This window comes from Narcine bancroftii, chromosome 14, assembly GCF_036971445.1.
Source record: "Narcine bancroftii isolate sNarBan1 chromosome 14, sNarBan1.hap1, whole genome shotgun sequence".
NCBI lineage: Eukaryota > Metazoa > Chordata > Chondrichthyes > Torpediniformes > Narcinidae > Narcine > Narcine bancroftii.
This window is the reverse complement of record NC_091482.1, coordinates 55,067,573-55,091,085: the sequence shown is the minus strand read 5'-3', so window position 1 is coordinate 55,091,085 and position 23,513 is coordinate 55,067,573. Positions and strand designations below refer to the sequence as shown.

Genomic DNA, 23,513 nt, shown 5'->3' with positions numbered 1-23,513 from the left:
CAGAAATGAATTGGGCTATCTGATCCATTACAACTACAGTCTAACTGCACATAATTAGCTTTAGTATTTTAACAATAAAACATTAACTTTTTTTGTGTATGTTACCAATTTTAAATTTCAAATGTACAACTATAAATCATTAGAAAGAATTCAAGTGTTTTTTTTAATGAAAGAGAATAAACATAATTACAAAAATGAATGTGATAGATTTGTTCCTGTTAGGTGGTATATTGTTCCAAATGTAATCAAACAATACCAGATCATCTTTCGTCAGTAATTTTCTCTGTTTCCATTAACAATTAGGAAAGATTAGACTTCAGTTAAAAAGCCTGAATCCTATTGTTTAGTAATTCTAATGTGGAAGAATTGTTTGATTTTCCCTAAGAGGAATTGATTTAATTAGGATTTCACCAGATGGCTTATTCTCTGCACTGCCAATGGATCGTTTTAGTTATTCCCCCTCCTTTCAGTAATGCTGTATAAATAAGGTTAGTTCACGGAACATAATCAATCTGAAGGCAAAGTGGAGGGAGAAGATTGTGGAGGAATTTGTGGAAATTGCAATGTACATGAAAACGTGAGCTGAAGCTGGGGTGTGGAGGGACTGCATCCATTTCATCAGGCTGTGGGTGAATCTCATGTATGCTCTGGGGATGTAAGCGGGACAATCCATTGCAATAGAAATACATGCTTTGTGGGATGACGTTGTGAAGCACAAACATGTACAGTATTCTTCAATGATTCAAGAGTTTATAGCCTCAGTATTCATTAGAAAATATTGGTGGAAATTATTGGGAGGGCAGGCCATTCACAATTCATCAGTATTCAGCTGAGAAGCACAAATGGGGGAAATAACTAAAACAGCTGAGAGTCCCCAAATCACGTGAAAGGACTCTGATGCAGAATGCATAGACATCATAATCTTAGTCTGAGGCTCTCCAGACCCCAAGTTCACAGCAAAATTAAACATTTACTTGCCCCAATCCTACACCTCTCCCATTTTATTCTTCTCATATACTCTTCCCACATTCTACCACTTGTCTAGGCAGGAGGGACAATTTTGGAGTAACTTGTTAACCTGTCAAACTGTACGTCTTTAGAAATGAGAGGTTTCATGGGAACTCTCATCACAGGGAGAATGTGCAAACTCTACACCGGAGGACAGCCTCAAGCCCAGTCGCTGGAACTGTAGTTGTAACACTCTGCCACCCCACCTCTTAGGAAGGAGATACAGCTTATCAGAGACCAAGAAACAAATCCCTGTGGAAGACTCCACACCAATATTGCAGTCCCCTTAAGGAGTTCTCAGTGGACCTGTCTTCTTCAGGTGGAGTCTACAGTCCCCCAGGTCAAGAATTATTAAATACCTTAATACTGCAAAACTTACATTGAGATTTAATGTCATTATGACTGCCGTTGTAATGCATGCCCTCTGTGTTTTGTGTACGACTGCATCAAGCAGATGAAATTGCAAGATTCATGCCAGGATCCCAGACTCATGTTTTGCAATTAATAATGTACTTCAAATGAATCACACGGGGCATAAAAGAAGCATTATATGATTTAATTTCTCACACACTGAGCCTAAATTTACTGCGATCTCTACAGGATGAATTTTAGTCATCTGGACAATTTAAGTGTGCTGACGGACATTTGCTTCCATTTCCAGTTCCTACTCCAGAGAAAGAAGTTGGGTACAGCTGTATTCAGATCAAATGGAGCTCTGAAATTCTATCCTGTTTGCAGTGGAAAAAGCTTGGATCCCAGTTCTCTCTCCAAGCTGAATTTAATCTTCCACTGGGCTCCAAGCAGACGCCATCTGAGTGCCTTCTGGCCTCACTCCAGTCAAGATTTGCAGAACTATGCAGGCATGTGCCTGGATTGAGTCAGCACTTTGCTACTTTTGTTAATGTGTTGTCCCTGATCCAAGCAAATGCTCTGCTAATTCTACCCAAGCCATCAATAAAAGCTTGTCAAACTCACCCAAGGACATTGAGTGGCCATGAAAAGACAAAGGTTACCTACCCAGCCTGGGGATATTTTATTGCTGGAAACAATATCACGTCGCCAATCAGTAGGCACCAACTTTAAACCAGATAGCACCGTCACCAAGCTGAACAACTGCTACAGAAGTTAGTGCGGCATTCTCCGAACATTAAAACGAGCTTTTTGTGCTCTTCCACTTTATAACTTTTTCATGTCTCACTTTGGCTGCTCACCACCCAGTCTGAAAATTAGAGATGTGCTTAAAGCTTTTTAGCTGAAGGGGATATACACGGACAGAGTAAAAATCAAAACTGAGAGCTTCCATTATTGATCTTAGCATCTAAGTTCTCACCTTATTTGCATGAGGTTCCTTTGCCATTTTAATGAAAGAAATAACTTGGTTGGCATAAATATTTAATGCTTCAGCTAACAAAATATTGAACTGCATTATATCACATCTCTCAACACTTCAGAACACCAATGGGTGGATTGCAGCCAATACTCCTCAGGTACATTTATTTACTCTGAAAGCAATGGACGGAGTAATTTTGTGCACACTTGCGAGACAGCGTGACATGTATTATTTCATGGTGTAAATATGCATGACAATAAATGCAACAGAAAAAAATGTTCTAATTTGGCATAAAATCAAGAAACTTAATGTGCATTATAAAATAATGGGTGAGAGGTGGGAATTTAAAAGTTATGGAAAACAAAAATTAGCCAAGATCCCTTTGATTCTTGGAGCTAACGAAGACCCACAGTACATTTCCATGAATACTTTTGTCGACTGATATAAACTTATTTGCTTTCCATCTATTCCTTCACGAATGAGACATAGTCAAGGGGTTATCTAGTTATTCGGTGCAATGGCTGCAGTTTTTTTCCTGCCGTATATACGTCTCTAATAACTAACAAGCAACGTACACTGAAAATGATAGCTTCAAGTACATCCATTGATAAGAAAGTTTAATCCACTGACTAGATCTATTTATTGTAATCAGTAATTAAAGAAATACAAAGAGGTATTTTAATTTAGTTTGTTCAGTGTTCATACTAATGGTTGTCAGGCATGTGAATGTTTCATTATCGTAAAATAGTTGATACTGATCAAGGACTTAAATCTTTCATGCTTTTAATTATTTTCTTTTTTTGACTGCAGCAAAGGAAGTATATCAATCTCTTGAAAACAAGTAAATGTTTGTTCATTGTATCTGTGTTAGTATTTCACAAAAGCTTATTAGGTAATAAGGATTTACAGTATATTTATTATCCTTCAGTTCTACCACAGGTGGAATAGACAGATCTAATAATAAACCTAAATAAAATTGGCAAATATATAAATATTAAGACAGAAATGTGTGTCTTCAAATGCAATTGGAATGGGGCCTATTGTAAGGACTATGAAGGACTGGAGAAATTTTTTAAAGTTGCTGAATATAAAAAAAAATTTCATCCAGCACTTGCTCTTCTCAGAAATAGAATGAAATAAAAGCGAAGGAGAAGGAAGGGATTGACTGACAATGACAATTTGCATAGCATCCCAAATCCTTGACCACAAAACGAGGGAATGCTGTGTTGTTGAAGATGTGCCTTCATTTGGAGAGGTGCTAATGCTGTTTGCTTTCTCAGATCCAAAAAGATCAGAGGGCAAAAAAAAACTCACAATTTTAATCTGTCACTAACATTGTTGAATGAATAATCTGACCAACATTGTTATCTGGCAAATTGTCTACTTCCCAGAAAAATGACAACAGTCAGTGTTTCAAAATTCATTTGGCTGTCAAATCTTTTCAGACGTCAACAGTTGGTGAAAAATGCTACAGAAATGCATTTTGTTCTTTTGATGTCAGAAACAGATCGACAGTATAATATGTATAATTTTTTTTGATGATACAGCACAGTGGAAGGCCCTTCCGGTCCATGAAACCCATGCTGCCCCATTAACCTCCGTATATTTTAGAAGGGGAGTGGAAACTAGAGCACCTGGGCCAAACCCATGCAGGTTATGGGGAGAATGTGCAAACTCCTTACAGACTGCATCAGTTTTGAACCCGGTTCTAGAGCATTAATCATTAAACTAACTATGCCACACTTTCATTTAATACAAGCAAAAACAAGCTGATATTAGAGGAAAATGAAAACTTTTAATTCTGTTCCAAATTTAGCAATACAGTGAGATTGCAGCTGACTTCAACTGAAGGTACTGATTTTTTTTATAAACATTTAATAAAGATATGTGCTTATATTGAAACTCATGGCAACCACAAGGCAAATTATTATGCATGAATCTAGCAACGTGGCACATTTTGTTATACTTATGTGCTAATGCTTCCTACCTGCTTCAAAGCCCATGAAATACTGATGTCCCTGGTGATTCAGCGTCTCCTTAACATTGCTTGCAACTTCTATTTCTCTTGTTTGCACATGGTTACAATTGTTTTGCGGTTATTACTCTGGCCACTGCTGTGGCCACCTCAGAGAGCTTTAGTTAAAGCTGTCGGGGGGCCAGGAATCAATAACCTTGTGACTTACAGCCTTTGGCACCACTCAGTATGGACCATTGTCCACTGATGTTGAATGGCAAATCAACGGTGAAAATTGTTGTAAATAACACATGTACTTTTCAAGCCAGTCATGTCCAATATCCTTGCCCTGTCAGTCCACAGTTTACAAGCAAGCTTGAGACTTGATTTGCATGTCTGCTCTAAACTTTAGAAGAGAAATATAAAACAACTCATGAATGAATCTGAAACATAATCCTGTGGGGCAAGGCTAGACATTATACTAAAACAATTAATGCGGAGAAGGTAAGTCTTGACAGATGAACACTTTTGTGGTGCAGATCTATTACACTGGAATCTGTCCTTTCAAAAAATGTAATGTAATGTACATGGGAAATCCCAGAGAGGACTGAAAGTTAAAGCCCTGTCATCTACTGCATTACTCTTTGCTGACTTTACATCACAAATGCCATTCTCAATGCTTTTGTTCAGATTGTGCCTTACTTAATTTATCTAGATGGATTGAATAGCAATTTCTCAACCCTGCTTTCTTATGTTCTCCTTGTTCTAAAGAATGAGGACTAACGCTGCCCTAGTTCAAGCTTCCTGATACTTACTGACCTAGATCTCTTAAAATGGATGATCTGTTTTTAAGGTACTGGAAAAATAGACATGATTATACCCAATTAGAGATATTTATCACAGTCATTCAATAGTACAGCCCAGGAGACCATTTACTTGAATGTGCCGTGCCTGTTCTTTAAAAAATGTTAACTGAATATTTCCTCTTGCTTGAAAACCTGAGAATATTTTATACTTGAATTACATATTCAATCCCCCTCAAAAGTTGGTTGAATCTGCTTGAGAGGGTACAGCTTGATTATAAATTTGCATTAAGTAAAATATTACCATTTTAAATATAGGTTAAATTATCTCCTCCCCACATCAAAGTTTGCACCACTAATAGTACCCATGTAACAACTGCATCATTAAAAGATAACTACCTTATTTCACTCACATCCTTGGTGTAAAATAACCGGTCATCTTCCCAGTGGCCACACCCATTTCAATTCCCTGCCCCAAACCTGAAAAATTGGTAATGTATCTTTACCTCCTGTGGACGCTGCGAGACCGGCTGAGTTCCTCCAGCATTTCTGCGCGTTTTTACTATAACCACAGCGTCTGCAGACTTCCGTGTTTCAAACCTGGCATCCTTTTCCTGGTTTGATCGAGGTGAGACTACAGACTCGTCATGGGGTTGGCTCTCGACGACCTCCTCCGTTTCAGTGCAAGTAGGGACACTTCCAGTGATGTGACCGACTGTGAAAGAAAGAAAAGAAGAAATAATCTTTGTCCTCTGTTGACTGACCCTCTGGGAAAAAAAAAGATTTCTTAATTTATTAAAACCACAAATGATTTAAACAACACTATTTATATATAAAATGTCTCTTTAAATATCATGAATTGAATTTGCTTGATGTTCAATAATATGATCTGCTTCAATTAATATGACTATGGTAGAGTACATGTGTGGACGGGAGCCCAAACAGCAGGTGTTATTTTAATTCTAGTACAGGCCCCACCATCCCTTGTTAGCAAGAGCATTACATTTCAGTAGATTGCATTTCTCAGTGGCCCAGATCGGAACATGCAGAATGAGTATAATTTGACACATTCCATTAAGCTGGGCAGCTCTTCAAACCGGACTCCAAACTCCACATATGGATTTACCTAACACAACTCAATTTAGTCCAGTAATCTCCACCAATAGCTTGATCTGATCTGAGAGAACATCGCAACATTAGTAGAAGACCACAGATTACTGGAAAATGATTAACACAGGAAATATCACTCTTCGCACAGATTCTTGGTGTAAAGAAACAAGTTATTGATCTGAGCCTCAAGATTTTATTGGTGTTAGTGTTGAGATTAAAATGTTACCTTCACATCATTAGACACATCACAATCCTGTAGACCTTATCAGCAAAGAAAGAGCCTCTTCCTAAACCTCTCACAGGCATTAAGCTCAAGATCTACCTCCCACACCTAATATCTCCATAAAAAGGACCACTCTTCGAAAACATTCTTGCGAGGCACCCAGAGGTGTTTTACTAAACTGTTAGCAGCTGTTGTTACTGAAGATACTATGGGATATTGAGCTGTCATAAGTTAACTTGCAGGTTCATCCAATATACCATCAATAAGTCATCAGATGGAGCGCAGATAAGAGGATCAAGGCAATGCTCCCTGCTGCCAACATTTATCCCTAACCAGGTTATCTGTCCAGTATCACTTTACAGTTTGTGCGAGCGACTTATTTGTGAGCTGGGTATGACATGAACATCGAAACAACTTCATTGGCAGTGAAGGATTTTATAGTCTCATGACTAGGATGCAAAATGATGCTGCGAAAATACATTTTAAAAACCTTCATTCACAAAAATCCAGAGGAATTACCTTGCTGGATGGTGTACCATTAAACGCATGACCTTTAATTTTTAATCATTTTTTTTAGGAGAACCGAGAGTGAATTTTGATCATCAAAATACAACTTTAAAACAAGAATCTATTCTCGTTGCATGCTGACCGTCTTAGTGTTAAAACTTGAACACATGCAAGAATGTGAGCTTGTAATATTTAACTTTTAGAACATTGCAGTCACAGCTATTGTTATGAAGGCATTCACTTATTTAAAATAAGCACTGCACTGCTTCAGTTAAAACAGCAGGCAGTATAATACCATTCCAACATATTAAATGTTTATCTGCCCCTACTACTCATTTGACCCTGCCTAAAACATACATTTTCTTGCACTGGATATAAACATTCATACACATCAGAGTCATTAAAAAATAACTCAAGTGCAGGAACTATCAAAGGGAGCTGCATTTCGTAATTCTGACTGCTTTTGATTCCAGATTGGACTTTGCAATCTTACACTCTTATTGATTATTAATGTCACTTATCACATTTCCCTGTTGATATTAACCACTCCTGTACAGATGGTGTAAGGCTCCCTGCTTGGCCACAAAGGAATCTCCTCTGCAAGCTCTTAAGCAAACTAAAAACAGCTTTCAAAGTAGGCAAACATCACCGGACACCGAGTTTAAACACAAACACACTCTAAACCAGTCCATATCCAGGGTCGGCATCATGGTGGGGGGAGGGCATTCGCAGGCCATCCCCAAATGAGTTATTATTCTCCCACCCACTCACTCACAGGCCAGGTCTTTGGAGTCAGCATAATTGCGGTGCGCTACAAGGGTGAGCATCTTCGGGAACAGAGATGGACGTGACATCTTGCCACTGTGTCGGTCGTTCCAAAATCCTTCAACGACCTAGCATCTCTTTGGGCTGAGATTGAATCTGTGCTGGCCTGTACGAACGGAGGCTGTGGGGCTGTTGAGTGAGATGACTGAGCCCAGATTCTCATTCATTTCCAAGTTAGTGCACACAGTTTTTGCACTATTAGACCCACCAAACAATCTTCTGCAGAGAGAGGACACTAACTTGCTGACAGGTTTAAACATCATGGCTGGCACAACAGCTTGGGTACGGAAGCTCCATTGTGACGAGGAGTTTAATAAGGTGTGGGACATGGCCACACTGAGACCCACGGTCACCAAACAGAGATGCAAAGCGAACACAAATATGTATAGATATGTCGTTATGGGAACTATGACGAAGACAAAACAGAACGTCGGAGACTGTACTGTAACACTATTGATTCATTGCTAGGAGATTCAACGAGTGCAACTCACAGTTGGCTAGAGCACTTGCTGCACTGAATCCAGAAAGTGATACATTTCTTGATGTAAAGGCTGTGAAGCATATTATGGACCTGTCACGATCGCCTATAATTGAGACAGAGTACGAAGTTGCTAAACAGTTTTCCAGCTCAAAAATAATCACTGCCAATGGAGGGGGATTGGAATATACAGCACATCCTCTCAAAGCACCACACCCATCTGATTGGAATTGCCAGTGTACAGACTGCTTTCAAACATGCCCTAACATTTGGCAATCAGAAAAACTTTTTTTTTTTTTCCGGCCCACAGGTGCGCAATTCTCCACAAAAGAAAGGCCCAGTTGGTTCAGCTAGTGTTTGAGAAGGACTTAACCAGAAAATACACAATTGAGCGGAAGAATACCATTCTAAGGAGATTTAGAACTAAAACTTACTGCCTGCAACTCTTCTAAAGGTAAGCCATGCATTTAATTCATTTTATGATGCCAGAGCTTTCATGTTGAATGATTTTTTGAGTCTCTGAATTTATTTGGTAACAGTATATAGTCTATTTCAAATGATATTCTAATGACGTGCACAATGCAGTGTGGGTGTGTGAGAGAGAAAGAGAATGATGTGGCTTGCACGTAGGCTATAGAGAGAGAGAGAGTTTTTGCAGCATGTATTTAAATTGGAACTGGGTTGATGCATTGGTTGTCGACTCCAAACTCTTACTCAAGCATTTACATCCTAGACTGAGTTCTGGAATGACAGCTTAAGGCCCTCCCCCCACCCACCACTGTTACCCTAATACCCCCGATTAGATTTCTCCTGATGCCAACTCTGTCCACATTACAATCCATAATAGCACAGAGTGCATCAACAAGAATGCTAAGGTACTCACGTGATAAATAGAGGGCTACAACACTGGTTTAAATCCAAAAATGTCCTAGTTTGTCAATGTTTCAGAAGGAGGACAAAAGAAGAAATTCTCAAATGAAACAGAAAATGCTGGAAACCTGCTGCCATTCAGGGCAGCATCTGTGGAAAGAAATCATATCAATGTTTCAGAGACCCTTCATCTCCCTGGTTCGACAATGACACCAGCAGGATGCAGAACAATGCAGAGAGTGGACTCATTTCAGCCACCTGACATTCCAAATTCAACAGAATATGGTTGGTGTGGCTTATACTCATAATTCAACCAAGCCTTGGTATAACTTTATATAAAACTAGACTTTTCCTTACTTCGTTCTGATGTACTGACTTTGGAGGCGGTGCAGAGGTGTTTCACCAGGTTGATTCCAGGGATGAGGTGTTTAGCTGATGAAGAGAGATTTCGTTGTCTGGGACTGTACTCGTTGGAATTTAGAAGAATGAAAGGGAATCTTATAGAAACATACAATTGTGAAAGGCATAGATAAGATAGAGGTAGGTGAGTTGTTTCCATTAGTGGGGGAGACCAGAACTAGGAGACAGTAGATTTAGGACAGAGATAAGGAGGAACTGCTTTTCCCAGAGGGTGGTGAATTTGTGGAGTTCTCTGCCCATTGAAGCAGTGGAATCTACCTCAGTAAATAGCTATATACTTAAGACAAGGTTGGATAGATTTTTACATAGCAGTGGAATTAATGGATATGGGGAAAAATGCAGATAGATGGAGATGAGCCCATCATCAGATCAACCATAATCACATGGAATGGTGGAGAGCAAGCTCGATGGGCTGAATGGTCTACTCCTGCTCCGATTTCTTGTGTAAATGTGGTAAACCACTGTATGTACGTTTAGCTTACTGAACAAGCCTCTTTGACTCACTGTACCTGTGACTTTTCCCTTAGACTCCTGTGACTGTCCCACAACCTCCTTCCCAGTTCAGGATACATGATCAGCATGTACATGCCTCATTTCTATTGGTAATAAAAATCTCTCAGTTTTATGTAACTTCTCGCCTTTTGAAGTTCTAGTTCAGTGATGGACTGGACGATCAGATGTTCAGGATCAGTCTCGTGATTCGCCCTGGATTTGCAGCAGGCCCATATAAGTCTATGACTTACCACATGAATACCTTGAGAAAAGGCAGCCATACCCAGCCCCTATCATTTTGGTCTCTCCCTGATTACGCAACCTCACAGCTTCTACTCTATATTTCCCTGATCACTGAGCTTTCTCATCCCTTCCATCCGTCACATCTTCCACCAGAAGGAGTAATGAGAGTTTATTGTCATATACAGAAGTACAATATATAGATCACCAGAAGTTTGCATCTTTTGCTCTTCCTAGGTACTGCCCCCACTAAATTAATGTCATTTCCTTGCTGTGATTGTTTTGTTTATCAATATTAATATTCCCTTATTTCTATCCTTTCCAAAGACTGCACCACTTGAAATGAAGCTCTTTATCATACCAAGTTTGGAGCAAATTCAATAATTGTGAGCTTGTGACCAAACTGAATTTATGCTTCCAACCAATATATTTCATTTCTTATACCACATGCAGATTTTTTTTTAAGGCTCTCCCCAGCCCACCTATTTTCCTGGTTGTATATTTTCCTGGTGTTTTTAACTTCTCACAGTGTTAGTCTTCAATACACTGCCTCTTGATCTGCAATTTCACATCTGCTTCATTTTTCATCAATCTTGCTTTATTTTAGAGGTATTTTCCATTTAGATTCTGGAACCTGTTCAGCTCACTGAGTGGTTATGATAATCTTTATCTCATTTCGATTCTGACCTTTGCTGTCATTTTCTTATATTTAGATATTTAAAATTCTAAACTCTATTTGCTTACTTTCCCCCGACCCTTCCAGCACTCCTCCTTTCTCTCCCTCCCTCCCTCTCATGATTAAAGATTCAATTTAATGTAACGTGATAAAGACAGTTCAATATTACACAATTTTTTTCCGTCTGCCGTAAGGTAGACAGATTCGCTGTCAGCAGAAATTGCCTAAAGCGCCTCTTGCAGTCAGAGAAAGAGATTCCCCCCTCCCCGCCCCCCCAAGACTCACCACATCCATGGATTTACCTCCAACACTCCTTCAGCCCCACAAAGTCCAGCCCAAACGATCAGCAATCCAAGCTCCAGTTCCAAACTTCCAACATGATTAGCAACCCTCCAGAGACTTCACCACCCTCTCACATCCCCATTCCAATGCCTGGGACCCCTGCAGCCAGTCTTGAGCCATCCCCATCAGTCTTCAGCCTGGTGTGAATCCCTAGACCGCAATAGCCAGCAGCCCACAGCCTGCGTGGGTTCCTTGCCTCGAGTTGCCGGCAGCCCACCGTCTCGTTCCCCAATTTCCAACTTTTATTAGTTCAAAGGTCAGATTCTAATTTTTTTTTCATTTAGCTCTTCGACTCAAGTCTGTTCTTGTTGTGTGTAACAGGCCCTTCTGGCCCACGAGCCCAAGTCACGCAAATACCCCAATTAACCTACAACCCCTCTAAGTTTTGAAGGGTGGAAGGAAACCGAAATGCCCAGAGGAAATGCACACGAACACAGGGACAACATACAAACTTGGGGCGGTACAGCCGGCGGTAGGAATTAGCACATTGTCTTTACAGCACCGGTGATCGGGACCCGGGTTTGAATCACGCGCGATCTGTAAAGAGTTTCTACATTCTCCCCGTGTCTGTGTGGGTTTTCGCTGGGGTCCTCCCACCGTTCAAAAAGTACTGTTATTAGGTGTGAATTTGGCAGCAGGGGCTCATCAGTCAAAATATTCTGTTACCATGCTGTATGTCTAAATTTAATTCTTACAGTGTCGGATTCAAACCCGGGTCACTGGTGCTGTAATAACATTAGTCTTCTTACGTCGATCCTCACCCTGTTTTCCTGCATTCCTTTCCATTTGATTTTCCAACATTCTTTGACCTGACAATAGAAAGACAAAGCCAACTGATTGGACTGTTGATACTATTGATTGTGTCCTATTTATCAAGCGCCCTATCATAACAACTTTGGTAGACATATGGTAACATGTTATTAAGTTACTCATTTAACAATCCTGAAGTATGGATCAACAAGGTAAACAGACAAGTTCAAATCCAATCCAGATGCTTGGAAGTTTAAATTCCATTAATTAATATAATTCTGAAATGAAAAGCTAACCTCAGTAATGGTAATCACAAAACTATTGGTTCAGAACAGACCTGAAATTGCCTGATCTTACGCAGTCCCACATGTAAGTAACCCCAGACCAACAGAAACGTGCTTGACTACTTTCTGAAATAACCAGCAAACTATTTACTTCAAGGACACCTCTCGATGTGCAGCCTCGTCTATATCCTATGAGTATATTAAGAAATCTATTCTTCTGCATCCTTAATCTAACCCATGGTACAACATGCTCTTCAATCCTCTGGAAAGCATTCTGAACCATTCACTTCATAGCACCTTCTCTCTGCCCATAAGCCTTATTTACTTGGTCATGACCAGTTTGTCCTTTCCTACTTCAGTCAACTTCCCTCACTGTTATCTGGTGCAAATTTTCCATGCTTGCTATGTATCAGATTTTGGCATCTAGCCAGTGTTAACAGTTCTATTACTAGCTAGAATTCATCTGATACAATCTTGCATATTTTATTTTGCCAGAATTATTGATCTACAACATAACCAAAAGTGACACAAGTCCATGAAGGCAGAAAAGGTGAAGAGATATTTCTAATCTCTCGGAGATTCTGAGGGAACTCTCTTTTGCTTCCCTTTCTCGAACTGGAAGGGGCACTTCAGGCAATTTCTACCAATGGCGAATCTGTCTGCCTTATAGCAGATGAAAACAAATTTTGTGTAATATTGCCTCTCTGTATTTTTTAAAAATTAGACATATAGCACTAATGGGTCAGTTTGGCCCTACGAGTGCATGCTGCCCAAATTGCATCCTATTAGCTTACACCCTGGAAGGGTGGGATGAAACTGGAACAAAGAAAACCCACACTGACACAGGGAGAACGAATGAACCCAGGTCCGGTTCCGATCGCTGGCGCTGTAAAGGCATTGCGCTAACCGCTACGCCAACCATGCCAATACATGACAATAAGTTGAATCTTGAATTTTGAATCTTGAATCTAATCAGAAAGTAAATACAAAAAAGAAAATTGCTGGAGAAATTTAGTAGGCCCCACTGCGTCCATTTGAGGCAATGATACATAGCCAATGTTCTGGGTCTGAGTGTTCCGCCAATGTATAACCTTGATGAAGGACTCAGACCCGGAACGTTGGTCGTAAACTTTGATGAAGGGCTCCGACGCTACAGGGCCCACTGAGTCTCTCCAGAAATTTTGTGTATTTACTACAATCACAGCGCCTGCAGACTTTTATTTTACTTCAGTCAGAGTGTGAGGAGATTAATCTGTGAGAAATGAATCACTGAACATGATTGATTACTTGGAGAGGATTCAGTTAGGATTACTGGAGGAGAAGACTGATCAATCTCTCCGCAATCTATGGCACAGACGTTCTCCAAAGCTGATGTGAGTAATCTAGCACCAAGATTATCTGTCAAACTTGGAACCCATTCTTTCCAGAATAGAAGTCATGGACACCATTTTTGCACTTCAGACTAAATTATCATTGAGCATCTAATAGCTGGATTCATTGCTTCCTCGGCACCATAGCAGAAAGCACCTAAGTATAACAAAAGAATCTCAGGCCATTGAAGGGAGTTCCAAGGCATCTGTGCAGTGCAGCTCTCTGTTCTTTAACAGCTTACTGGAGAGTGGCAGTTAATCAGTGGAGAATGAGCTAGCTACCATATATGCCATTGTATAGGATGACTGGATAGAATGACCCCCGGAATTTCCACCTAAAATGATGATTTTCAGTGGTATACTTTGTTTAACATGACCCCTCAAACCTGGGACTTACTACTGAAAAGTGGATGCTGTTAAAAACAAATCACAATATTTTAATAACAAATAATCATTTAAAGGTTTCAATCTACTTGTATATTTAAAAATAATCCACTGCCAGCTCTGTAACAGGCCGTTTAAAACCCGTACAGAGCCGACAGCAGTCTGACTGGGTAGATTGACCCCGTGGAGGAGCGCTAAGACCTCGCAACTAACTAACTGGGCATGCGTGAGATTGAGTCAGATCCGTGGGAAGATGGCAGCAGTGTTGCAACTTTGTCATCAAGGCAAGAATTTTAAACCCTTTGTACAGGACGATCCTTTAAGGTGAAAATTTTAAGTTTCGAGGATCATCCTGTACAACAGCATATACAACGTCAGGATAACAGCACACACACACAATCTTATTGTTAACACTCTTCTTGGTTTGCATTGTCTGCCCCTTGCCAATGCCTGATATCCAGACCGACCCATATTAAGCTGGTGAGATGCAGAATGAAACTGCCTGCCTGAGGCTCAGGGTCCATTGAGTGAAGCACAAAAATCTGCAAACACTATAAATGAAGTGAAAACTCAGCATGTCTTGCAGTGTCCATAGGAGATATAAAAGTATCACAGTCATTTTAGGCTGGAGCCCTTCTTCACGGTGTGAGAAAAAGCAGGCTGTTCTTAAATAAAAGAAACTGCAGGGAGAAGAGTATGGACCAACAGAAAAAAACATGATTCAATACAACTCCAATTATCCAAAATGATCGGGACCAGGTCTATTTCGGATAAACGATATTTTCGGATAACTGGTCTTTTTTTTAAATAAACAATCCAGTAGCAACACGAAATTACTTGTAACGGTGTTTAAATAACAGCAAGAGAAGGCTTTTAAAGCATGAAATAATGTTTAAATCTCACCAAAAAAAAAACAACCTGAACAAAATAAGATAAATCCGACACCAAAACTCAAAATTCCACTGAGGTTTATCCAAAATTTGTTTCAACCCATGACATCAGTTCGGCTTCCAAAAAATTTTGTAATTCTAATTGCTTTTGACTCCAGTTTGGACTTTGCAATCTTATACTATTATCGTCTCCATCAGCCAGTGACCCAACTCACAACTGCCTGACAGCCCCACTGGGACAGGGGCGGTCAGCGGGGGACGTCAGGGTGCAGCCAGTGCAGGCTGTGACAGCCCCATTGGCAGCTCCGGCACCTCACTGAGCGCTTCGGTCTTTGTGGCCGCTCTCTGCGGCTCAAAACATGGCAGAGCAATGGCGGTCTTCCCTACCCAGAATCCCCCACGCAGCTGGAACTGTTCTGGGAAACACCGAGTGGCTCCAGCTGCGTGGGGGATTCTGGGTAGGGAAGACCGCCATTGCTATGCCGCATATTTGTGACGGGTGGCACTCTGTCAGATCCAGAGGGCGCTACGAGGTGCATCTGGATATGAATGGGACGCTGGAGCAGCCTTTTAGGGCTGCTGTCTGAAAGGCAAGTTCTTAGTTTTCCAACCGCTCACGTAGTCGGCCTCAAGGCGGAAGCCTGACATGAAATGGTCTCACGTAACATAAGTGGCAGGAAATGTCTGGCTTCATTTTACTCTGAATATCCTCCTCACTGACAATCAACACAGGCGCACTTCAAGGATGCATTCTTTGCCCACAGCTCTACTCACTCTACACTCATGACTGTGTGGCTACACACAATTCAAATGCCATCGACAAATTTGCCAATGTCACCACTGTTGTCAGCAGAATCACACAATGACAATGAGGAAGCGTCTAGGGGTGTGATAGATCAGCTGGTTGATTTTTCAACCAGCAATAAACTTGCATTAAATGTTAGAAAAACTAAGGAATTAATTGCAGACTTCAGAAGGGGGAAAATCGAGAGAACGCAAACCATTGATGGGTCAGCAGTGGAAAGAGTCAAGAACAAATTCCTGTGTGCCAATATCTCTGCACATCTTTCCTGGGGCCTCAACGTTAATGCAATCACGAAGAAGGATCGCCAGTGGCTCTATTTCACGAGGAGTTTGAGGAGACTTTATATGTCACCAAAGACTCTTGAAAATTCCTAAAGGTGTACCGTGGAGAGTATTCTGACTAGTGGCATCATGGTCTGGTACGAGGGTGTCAATTTTGGAGAGTAAAACACTTCAGAGAGTTGGGAACTCGGCCAGCGGCAACTTGGGCATCAGTCTTCACTCCATCAAGGACATCTACAAGAGGCAGTGCCTTAAGAGAGCAGCCTCTATCATCAAGGACCCTCCCCACCCAGACCAATGGCCTCTTCACATACCATCAGGAAGAAAGTACAGGAACCAAAACACGAACAGCCAAAAAAACAACTTTTTCCCCTCTGATTTCTGAATAGACAATGAACCCATAGACGCTCCCTCACTTTCGCTTCTTTTGCAGTCATTTGTTTATCGTTTTAAAATGTAATTTATAGCAATCTTTGCATCGTAATGCTTCCGCAAAATGGGTGGCCCTGGCAGCATAGCGGTTAGCGCAACGCTGGTAGATCCGGACTGGGGTTCGAATCCCGCGCTGTCTGTAAGGACTTTGTACATTCTTCCCATGTCCGTGTGGGTTTTCAGTGGGGGCTCCGGTTACCTCCCACCATTCAGAACATACCAGGGCTTGTTTGGCAGCATAATCTCATGGACCAAAAAGGCCTGTTACCATTCTGTATATCTAAAAAAATCCATGTTCGTGTCTCTGATCCAGAGTCTGTGCAGTTTCTAAGCTTCTGAATTTTGCTTATTTTCCCTTTTTGTTTTTTGCTTTTGCCTTGACGAAGGGCTCACGTCAGAAGTGTCGGTAATATATCCTTGCCTCCTCTGGATGCTGCAAGACTGGCTGAGTTAGTGTGTTTTTACTTCTGAATACAGTACCCAAGTTAGTGTTGACCTTTAGGAGGAGCTCAGTGCAATAGAACTAATTTTCTTTTCTCCTCACAATTTCACAGAGCGTTATTTCACTCCATGAGACTCCAAGTGAATCTTAGTGTAAAAATTATTTGTTAGCTAACCACTTTAAGCCAGCTCTTTTATTTTCAATGAATTTTAGTTGTCCTTCTGTCACTCGCAGCCACAGTGGGATTGCACATTTTCATCTCGCCAAGCAACCTTTCTCATCTCGCAGCCCAGCAGGAGGTTTGTACAACCAGGTCCCACAGTGTAAGTCCATGCTGAAATAAAGATTATTGCTATGTTGCAAAGCCAGGTTATTGTTGAATGCCTGCAGGCTTGTTGATTTGCTGTTAAATTCTCATTGTTCCCCCAGGTCTGCATTGCCCTCACGTTACAAGTATTTTTTTCATTGACTAGAGCTTTTATAAACTGGGGTGACTGTCAACATAATCTTTTTTTTAAAATCGCATGGACTATTTAGTTTTCCAGCAACCTGATAGACCAAGCATCTTGGACTATGCCGCTTTAATTACACAGTCATTTATTTCCCAATCCGTCTTATCACTTCATTCAAGGCTTGTCAGAGAGAGAAACTTGCTCTGCTAGTCACAATACCTCAAGTCTATTTTTGATTCTTGGATAATTCAAAAGCACAATGCTATTTTCGAAAGTGTTGCTTCTACTTTAGAAGTTCCAAATGGCACGGGTGGATTTTAATTAGAAACCACTTCTTACTTAGTCAGATGACGATAACAGAATCAACATCGCAGTAAAGATTATGTTGACTATAAAGAATAAACGTAAATACCTCAATTCCAATCTGTTTCATCATGTATAGCTATTTTGATTTGGCAATTTTTAGGTGATATAAAGCATTTCATTATATAACATGGGTACTTTCACTGTCTGATGCATGTGTCTGGATACTGAATTGTGGCAGTCCCAAACAGTTCCCAATCTTGATCTTGATTGCCAGCCTGTTTCGAGCCCTTGTGGATGTATTAGAATGAGTTAAGAGCCCTGAACCATTTTTGCACCAGTCAGTGCTTTCAGAGGGTACGGATTTTTCAAAATAGCACATGGGGGAAGAACAGCAACTGCCTGCCGTGAATTCCCCGCAGGCTTGGAACACAACTGCTGCCTCTTTACCCAGCCCGCGGACATTCCTGTGACTCCCTGACCGAAAATAAGTCACAGTTGGAAAAGCTTTGCAGAAGCATTAAATCACAACCTACACAATCACAACTTTTTTTTTGTGGATTGTCTGCAGAGTGGGATGTTTACCATAAAAGCTTTTGTTGGTGGATGGGCATGGGGATAGCTGCTTGGGAACCATATTTCTGAATTGGCTGGTACAGTATTTGATTAGGGAGTATTTGTGAATGTTCTTATTTGAGAGAGAACATTGTTTGTGTACTGTATTCTACTCCTGCTTCTCCTCCAAAGTGGACTGAAATTCCCGTGTCGTGCCAATGGGATTCTGTATATATGGATATTTTAGCTTTCGAAAATAGATATTAAAATGAAAAACCTGATTTTCAGCCAGGTCTAATAACTTTCCACTGAGAAAAAAGGTCAGGTGTTGTATTTGTCACAACTTCTAGCTCAATTAAATCATGTAACAGATGACTTGGTCTTTGATCACAGAGCAAAATGGAAGTACTTGTTGTGGGCAGATTAGCAGCCCTGGTCTCAAAATTAAAATTGTGACTACAGCTCAGAACACATCTATTGCTCTAAAGAGGTTTGAAATGACTTGAAAGGGACATAAAAGGTGATTTATTTTTGCAGGTCTTTTATTAATCCACAGATGCAACATTTTAATAATCAAATGTTCAGTCCTTCCAACAGGTCTCTTCGCAGAGATGACAAAAGGAGTTTAAGTGCTTTAGTCAAATGCTGCAAAATGTTTTTAAAAAACATTTTATTTAAACATTTTAAAGTAGGCAAACTATCCATGAACACTAGCCTATGGAGTGTGCTGGATAGAGTGGGTGCACCTTTGATTTCCAAGGCTCAATTTCACTCCATGTTAACTTGCTGTGATGCCCAAGTCCAATGCTATGTACAATCTATATAATTCCATCTTTGGACTTCATGTGATCATCACGATGATCACAGACAAATTACTTTGTCTTAGTCTTCTATTAGCTCACAATTTTGAAATGCTGTAATGGGGAATTGAAATTCCTTACACACAATGTAGATAGAGAGTGTGCAACAATAAGTAACAACATTTCAGAAACAAATTTGGTTCCTTTCCTCATTCTTCATGTCTCAGTTTCTAATGACTTGTTTCATTGAAGACAACGTCCAATGAAACCCATATCCCATTGGCATGCTAGTTGGTACATTAATTAGTGACTGTCAGTTGCCTTTATTGCATATGGTACATAGAAACATTAGGGTGGGCAAGTGAAAAATGAATGTTGGGGAAGGGGTTGACATGGGAACAGATAGAGTCAACAGCCAAATGATCTCCTTTCATGTAATTGGAAGGCATGAATAATACGAGAGGTAAATAACTAAGAGGTGATTTGTTAACTGCTCATGGAGTAATTTTACAAATTTTTTTGAGCTGGACAGATCTTCTGCCATTGTTGGGACTCACACAGAGGTGTGATTGCTGAAACTCAAGTGGGCCATGCACCTTTTGTTGAATCACTGAATTGAATCACAAAAGCTAGTGAACACATCCCAGGCAAAACCTTCCCCACCACCTAGAACATCTAAAGGGAACACCGCCATCCAAGAGCAGCAGCCAACATCAAAGATCCTCACCACCCAGCACACTCTCCGTTCTCGCTGCTACCATCAGGAAAGGGGTATCAGTGCCTCAAGATTCACACCATCAGGTTCAAGAACAGGTGTTACCCCTCACCATCAAATTTCTCAACAGTAAACTCAATTAGAGACTCATTTAGGGATTCTTACTTTTGTACTTCATTTTGTTTTCCTCTCTGTATTGCAGTGTGTTTACCTTTTTTAAAAAAAAATTGTTTACTTGTGGACAATAAGTACAGATTTTGTCTACCAATGTGGCAATTCTGGCTCGCCTATAGGAAAATGAATCTCTGGGATGTATGTGACATCATGTACTCTGACAATAAATATGAAATCTTCATCAGGATGTTATTGAATGTTTAAATCCAGTTTAAATTTCTTGAATGCTGCCTTCATTGTCTTCCAAATGACTGGCTTAGAACTATACGGCCCTTGGGTACATGCTGACCACGACTCCATATTAAACTAAATATTTTGATAAGAAGCAGGGAGAGCTCATAAGTATAAGGAATGGAAAGAAATGACAGCATCTCTGCCTCTGAACTGCTCTTTCAGATTAACTGTGCAAGATAAAAGGGGTGTAACTATAATTCAAGTTAACCACTGTCCACAATTACCAAAAATCTGGGAAAGCCTTTGGGACCAGTCATTGGGTGAAGCTGGCAAGGATACTGGAACTTTGAAATTACTGTACTGAATAGGGTTGATTTGAAATTATTTTTGCTGATCATATGGAATGGGAAGTTAAACTTGCAGACACATTGCATCCATTCATCACCCTTTGAGAAAAGCTTACTTCTTACATTCCTGCTCTACTTACTCCCAAGCATCTTAAAACTGTGTCCCTATGGGGGAAAAAAAAGCCTCTGGCCTTCCACATGATCGGTGCCTCTCGTTATTTTATGCACGTCTGTCACAATCACAAGATAGAGAAACAGAATTGGCCTTTTGCATCTGCTAACCATGAGCTGAGCCATCCACGTACAGCCCCACTCCCCATACTTTTCCCCCCATAATCCTTGATGCCCTAACTAATCAAACACCTGTCCATCTCTGCCATAAATACACCCAACAACCTTGCTTCCACTGCCGCCTGTGGCAACGTTCTACAGACTCACGACCCTCTGACTAAAGAAGTTTTTCTGCATCTCTGTTTTACATCAATACCCTTTTATCCTGAAATTATGCCCTCATATTCCAGAAACCCCTACTTGCCACATCTACTCAGTCCAGGTCTTTCATAATTGAAAATGCCTCTAAGAGGTCTCCGATCATCATGCTGTACAGACCAAGAGCCTCAAATACTAACACTTTCATTCCCGGTTTCAGGTCACCCCTCATCCTCCATCGCTCCAAGGTGAAAAGATCAACCTATTCTGATTATGTTTTTTCCACAGTTCCATCAACTCCTCCCTGACTTCACAATGCACCCATACAATCATGGCAATTTACAGTGGCCAATCAAAAACACACCTTTGAGATGTGGAACAAAACTGGAGTTCATGGGAGAAATCCACATGGTCACAGAAAGAATATGCACATTTCAATCAGGGGTGAAGATTCAACCATAGAGTTGTGAGATAACAGCTTTTAATGGTTCATAGACAATGTCCTCACATCAATTCCCATTTGACAAACTTCCCATTTTTTCAATAAATCTGAAGCAATGCTCCTCTGGTGGAGTCCTCCTCAAATGTGGGTGATGTCAATGCATGTAATATGGTGAGGTTGTGTGGGAGATTGAGCACAGATGGAAATTTTGAACAACTGCTCAATGAAACAGAGCACAGAAACAGCCCCTTCTGCAACCCACTGTGGCACTATTAACCACCCATATATTCTAATCTTACATTAATTCCATTTTTTAATTCTTCCCCCCCCCCCCATCTCATTAACTCTGCTCTGAGATTCTACCACTGATCTGCACACTAGCATCAAATTACAGTGGCCTACCAATTAATCTTAACCCACACACCATTGGGATGTGGGAAGAAACCAGAACACTCAGGGGAAACTCACGCAGATATGGAGATAATGGGCAGGTTCCACACAAACAGAACCCGAGGTCAGCAATGAACCCAGGACACTGGCAACATGAGGCACTCTGAAGATGTTCCAGCCATTGGCACTGCAAACTTGCTTCCCTGTTTCTATTTTGTTTTTAATTTAGACTTTCAGCATAACAGACCCTCTTGGTTCACAACTTTGTAATGCCCCATTAGACCCAATTAACCTACACCTCCACTATGTTTTGAATGGTGGGAGGAAACTGGATACCCCAGGAAAAATCCTCTTCTGGTTAATTCGAACTGGGACGCCACAAATATCCAGACCTCAGCAAAATCTTCCGTCACCTCTGTGGTCATGGAAGGTGACTTGGCGATGAGGAAAGTTCAAGTCAAAATAGAAGCAAATTAATACTGTTCTGGGCTGCTCTGACAGACAGCAGGCTAAGAGAACAGTTTTTGTAGTGTTAGCCTCTTTAAAGACTGTTGCATTTATGACGGGAAAACAGGATTAATTTGAGGTTGCTAGAGGGCATAACATAACCCTGTCTGAAGTGGATGTGACATGGTCAGTACTGGCAGACCATGCACAGTGGAGCTAGGATGTGCTGACCTCTGAATATTTCTTTCCCCAGGTTAAACCAATCTCTAACAACAGATTGAATTCATTCTCACACCTCCACTGACTGAAGCCCATTGCCTGTGACATGTGACAAATACAGGTCACCTCACTTAGGTGCACAACAGATAAGGGCTAACTCCATTTAGCAGCAAATTTGATCCATGAGTGGATTTATTTTGTTGCCACATTAATTCCTTTACTGTAAACTCCTGTTAAGAGCAATATTTGACTTATAAATATGTTTCTTTATCATCTACTGCTCACTTCACTAAAACAAGTGACCTTGCACCTTCTTTTTCTCTGCACCGCACACCATTAATCACCCATTAATGACCTCGTCACATAAAAAGCCACAAAATGTATTAATTACATTAAAAGGCAAGAAGAAACTATTGTGTTATCTTAAATCTTCGGTGCAGACACACAACCAGCCTTTTTTCAATGGCATGCCTGTTAGCTCATGCATTTTGTTTCACCTTTTTTTTTAATAAAAACTGCAGTGCTGCATTTTTCACAGGTTTGATGCAAATGATTTAGGTTCAGTTTTACAGCCTACCAAATCTGGAAAGATAAGAGATGCTGAGAGTGGAAATTTGTGATTGAAACCATTTTGAAAGCAAATATGTACTGGAAGGCATGGGTTAGCCTGCTGTCTGCAAGGAGTTTGCATGTTCTCCCCATGTCTGCATGGATTTACCCCTGGTGTTCCAGTTTCCTTCCACATTCCAAAGGCGTGCAGAGTTGATTGGGTACACAGTATTTGGATGGTGTGGGCACATGGGGAAGAAGAGCTTGTTACCGTGCTGTATCTCAAAAGTAAATTACATTTTTTAAAATTATACTGTTACAGAATTCAATGACCCTTTTAGATTTTTTTGGCTTTAACAGTAATCTAACTTTTTTGAGAGGAAAATCTTTTCATCGATAACACCCGTGAAAATGGGGCTTGTCCATTTTGCATATCTACTGCTGTTGAAATGGTGATCTGAACTTTCCCCTGAGGTAATTAGGTGAGGAGCATGCAAATGATCTTCAAATGAACTCTGTACTTCCATACTTGTACAGATGCGGCGTTTGAGGCTGCAGAAGAAACAGCTTCTCCCCGCGGGCAGTTAGAATGCTGAACTGC

The 23,513-nt window shown here is 40.6% G+C and overlaps 1 long non-coding RNA gene across 1 annotated transcript; it reads left to right on the top strand.

Annotated features, from left to right (window-relative positions):
- The first annotated feature begins 8,558 nt into the window (after positions 1-8,558).
- On the top strand, positions 8,559-20,102 carry LOC138749380 (uncharacterized). Its single transcript, XR_011348594.1, has 2 exons — positions 8,559-8,692; positions 17,151-20,102. It is a non-coding gene; the product is annotated as an uncharacterized lncRNA (long non-coding RNA).
- The last annotated feature ends 3,411 nt before the right edge of the window (positions 20,103-23,513 follow it).